The sequence below is a fragment of the Euprymna scolopes genome, chromosome 18, assembly GCF_053919585.1.
Source record: "Euprymna scolopes isolate OS-2025 chromosome 18, ASM5391958v1, whole genome shotgun sequence".
Taxonomy (NCBI): Eukaryota; Metazoa; Mollusca; class Cephalopoda; order Sepiida; family Sepiolidae; genus Euprymna; species Euprymna scolopes.
In genome coordinates this window covers 58,769,304-58,774,222 of record NC_136499.1, presented here as the reverse complement: position 1 = coordinate 58,774,222, position 4,919 = coordinate 58,769,304, and positions in this window count along the sequence as shown.

Genomic DNA, 4,919 nt, shown 5'->3' with positions numbered 1-4,919 from the left:
CATGCGTTTAACTATTTTCCCTTCTTTTTAATCCTACATCTTTTTCTTGCATTCCTTCTTTATCCACTTCCTCTACTTCTAGTTTTATTCTTCTTATTCTTTTCATGCGGACATTCCTTTTTAAACTTCTTGCCTTCTAGTTCCTTTCAACGGGATTTCATTCTTCTTCTTCTTCTTCCCTATTTTTCTACTTTGCTCTAGTCATTTCTTTCTTTGCTTTTCTTTCTTTACTTTTTCCCTTTCGTTCCTCTTGTTTATTTATCTATTTATTTATTTATTACTAGCCCGAGTGCCCGGCGTTGCCCGGGTGTTTGTACGTGTGTGTTGAGCAAAAAAAAAAAGTTATGGTAGGCAGGCAGGCTCGAACCCGCGACGCGAAGGCGAAAAAGAAAGTGGAGGTGTGTGTAAGAGTGTTGGCTGAGCAAAAAACAAAAAAGCAAAAAGAGGAAAATTGCGAACGCTAAAAACAAAAAACAAAACAAGTTGTAGTAGGCAGGCAAGCTCGAACCCGTACCGCGAAGGAGGAAAAGAAAGTGAAAAATAACGTGACGCGTTAGTTGTTGCGCCCATCACCAAACCGGAAGTGACGTAGGTTTAAATTAAAGCTAGACAATCGAAAAAAAGCGATGAATTTCAAAAATATCGGCGAAAAAAGCGATCCATCCCTTTAGAAAAGTGCCGAGTTAAGGGTAAAGGAATTTATGTTTTGGACCAATTTTTCGATATTTTTCGTCCGAAGGGTCGATCTTTAAAATGATACCGATTTCGTGAAAATTCGTTGCCTCTGTCGAGGGTTTCTGCGAGACATACAAACGTACGTACATAAATACATACATTTGAACAGACGGGTGATATTTATATTATAGATTAATCCTTTTCCTTTCTATTGTTTTATTTCTTTCCTTTTCTTGTTTTATTTTTTAATTATAATTACTTGTAATTCTTTGCTTATTTTATTATTCGTCTTCTTCTGTAGTTTCCCCGTCCCCCCCCCCGTTATTCTCTTTATTTTCCCTTATTCATCTCCGCCATTTTTCTTCACGCTCCAACACTTTATCATATATTTGTTTTTGTTGTAGTGACCTTTCATACTTTTTCTGTTTTTGGATTCTTGCCTTCTTTTATGGCTATTGTTATTATTGTTCTTCTGTAATTCTTTATTTTTTTTATAGATGGGAGCGACCACTTATCAAGGCCCGAAGGTCACTCGAGGATAAGGGCTGATAAGTGTACGGTAGTCATCGATACAACAGCATAGTAATAGTTAATAGAGGGAATTTAGTATAATTTGATTATTTCAGGGGACGGCAACAACTTGTTTACATTGGACTCGAAGACGAACATGTTATAGTTAGCTGAAAAGTAGGTCAGCGGAAGAGAGTTCCACAGACGGGCAGTTCTAGGAAATAATCTTTGTCTATGGAATCCAAGTTTAGATTTAGACACAAATAGAGGGGGGGGGTTGTTAATAGGCGTTTTAGCTTGACAAGTAGTTTTGTGAAAGTTTAACAAGGGACGACTATGGATTGGAGCCCAGTTCTTTATTTCTTTATTACTTTTTATTTGGTTCTGGTTGGGTTTTTTTTTCTACGTTTTCTCTTGGTGTTTATCATCGTTTACCTTTATGTTCTACGTCACCTTCTTTTGTTTTCGTTTTCTTCTTTTTAGTCCCCTGACAAAAGGAGGGTGGACCTGTGAATTCACCCTTGTCCGTTCGTCCGTCCATCTGTCCGCACTTTTCTCAATAACTACCCCTTGGAATTTTTTTTTAATTTTGCACAAACATTAAACATGATATGAGTAAAAATGTAACCGAACTGATTTTTCGGGAAAACTCCAGTTATTCCCCTAGGGGTGCCTTTCGTATTAAAATCGCTAAAATTGACACGTGTGTACTTATTAAAAAAAATTGAACAAACAATTTTAATTTTTATAAAACTTTTGTTGTAAAAAACTGATTCCTATATAATTTTGTTTGTCTATACTTCACGATAAATCTTGGGTGTGCCCCAGGGGTCTTTTAGGGCTAATAAAAACACTTCATTTTTGGAACTATTTTACCATATTTGTCCAACATTTTCTGTGTATGTCTATATATTAGTTTTTCATGGTGCTGAACTCAAATTTACATATGTTAAAGCCTAAAACTGCACAGTTTGTTCATTTTAACCAGGACTTGACGTCCCCTGGGGACTTTTGGAGCTATGGGAGGGCAAATGCTGAACTTAGTCGTTTTTTTTCATGCCTCGTTCATTGTGCACTCACGGGGGACCATGCATGCTTCAGTTGTTAATGTTGTTGTTGCTGTTATTCTTTTTTTGATCCTGCCCAATCATTATCTCTTCTTCATTTTCGTTTTCTTTTTTCAAGTACCGTGCGTTTCTCACACCTTCGTTGATTATGACCTCTCAAAGCCAAAACAAAAACGAATTGCAAGAATGGCGTTGAATCAAAGAAATGCCACAGAAAAAAATGTTCGAGGAAAATATGTGCACCGGATGTGGTGCATGTCAATACAGTCAAATCTCGGTTCATGAATATCATGGAATTGGAACAATTCGCATTTCGAACAAAATATCCAAGCCGGAAATGCTTCGTTTTTTTTTTTTAATTTCGATCTCCGAACAACACCGACGGCAACCGAACAACACCGACGGCAACCGAAGCACACCGTCTGATAAAACATTAACAGTTCTGTGCGTGGTCGCCATTTTTTTTAAAATCAATTTTTTTTTAAAAATCACTTTGGATTTTCATTTTTATCATTGTTGTTTTTACTTAGGGACTATATTTTTTTATATCTACTAGAATTAAAAAAAAATATTAAAACATGTCTAGTTTATTGGTCACAATATACACCAAAATAGCATAATTTAAAGAGTTCCCATGGAATATATTTTTCATGAAATAAGGTTTTATATTGTACATAAAAGTTAGTGGCCAAAATAATATAACTGATATTTAATAGTTGTGTATATTAACCCATAAAATATATAAAAAAAGAAATAGTCTACGAGAGTCATCCCAAAAGTAAGGCCGTCCAATTTTTATACTAAAAACTAAAACGCTGAAAAGTTACGAAGGCACTAATGAGTCTGTTAAAAACGAGCTATCTTTCATGCCCCAGAATTTATTTTTTAACGTGGTCACCACTATTCCCAATGCATTTTTGCCAGCGATAAACGATGCATTTTTCGTAAAAGTCCGGAGTATGCGTTGTCATCATTCTGAAATCGACGAACCCATCTCCTAAATGTGCTAGCGTCAACTGCATCGACTTCGTAAACGTTCGACAGGCGCCGGCGAATGCTGATCGTTTCAATTTTTTTCTGCATGGGAGAATTCAATGACACATCTCTGCCTCTTGCACATGTCCATGACCGGGGTTGCTTTGAACCTTTCAATCAGAAACATTTAATCACGCAGTGTTAATACTAACAGTATTTACATTTTAAATTCAATGGTTTTTGTAATTTAAAATTAATCTTTCTCAATTTGAAGTGGGTCTTTTTTAATTCGATGTTCAGCTTTATTAAATGTAAGTTGAGAATTTTAAATTTCAAGTTAATACATTTTAATTTGAGGTTTTCCAGGTGTATTCTATGACATAACAAGCAACTGTCTGTTTCGCTAAAAATGAGAAACTATAACTAAACATAAATATTCGACTTCAAAATCACCTCAAGTAGTTTTTGGTAACCAGTTTAGTGTAATATTCATTTATGAGGGCTCACCAGCAATGATGTCGATGGCTTTGGTATCTATATATTAATATCATAGTACCTTTAATGTACGTACGTGTGTCACGGTTTCCAGATTATACATTATTCGATCGGTTTAATGCGCTAATTTAATGTTCGTAGTATGTTATCATCTTCTACTCTATTTTTTAATAAATAGGATATCCCGATCACCGAGGACGCAATGTAAAAAATAAAGATAAAAATAAAAATAAATAAATGATACCGCTTGTGGGCCGTACGTGAAACTAAAATACACCTTCTTGGTCTTCTAGCAAGAATCCAAGGGTAGTATCAGTTCTGTCTGAAGACGGTATAGTGATATTGTGGGGATTACATCCGCGCCGGGCGTCCATATAATGGAAATATGTAATAGACTTCTATAAGGATATTGGAGATAAAAGGTAATAACCAGATATATGCTGACACTACATTAACGAGATTACTTAGATAAATACATGTACAGTTTTAACAAAAGGGCTACAGTAATATTGCGGGGTCTCCATTCGCGCTGAACGTCGGAAAATACCCAGCAGCAATATATTACATATGAAAGATGCCGCTGTAGAATTTCCACAGGTCCCGCTAGTCAGAATAAATGCTCTAGTATTTAAGAAATCAAAGGAAATAACTTTTTAAATGTTGGAAAGTAATCTTCATTAACCCGCTTGAGAGATATAAGTACATAGGTATCCTTATCCATTCCTGGACAACGCTGAGTAGCGATGTTAGTTTATAATTAAAACAGTTGAAACGCCATCTTTCACAAAAAGGCAAACCTAATCGGCTCGTATATGTGGCTTGCAGACATTCAATATGTGAAAATATCACGTGCTTTAGGCAAGTAAAGGAGGAAAATAATCAAGCCCGACAAGGGAAGTACAGCATGTAATAAAAAAAAAACAGTCGTTACAGAGAAAACAGAAGGCGGCGGTACATAAGCTGCCCGTGTCTCCTAACAGATTCTCAAAGAATTTGTCTCAAAGTAAAATGGCTATGTAAATAAATATAAATACTGGAATCTCTGAAGTAACTAGAGTTAAACTATAAAAGGAAAGTTATACTCTGTTGATTACTATATATAAATATACAATCGGGGAGGGGGGGTCGCCCGGCTTTGCCTGGTCGAAAATTCGCTGAAATATGATATTTTAATGTGTTCAGATTTCGTATATATTA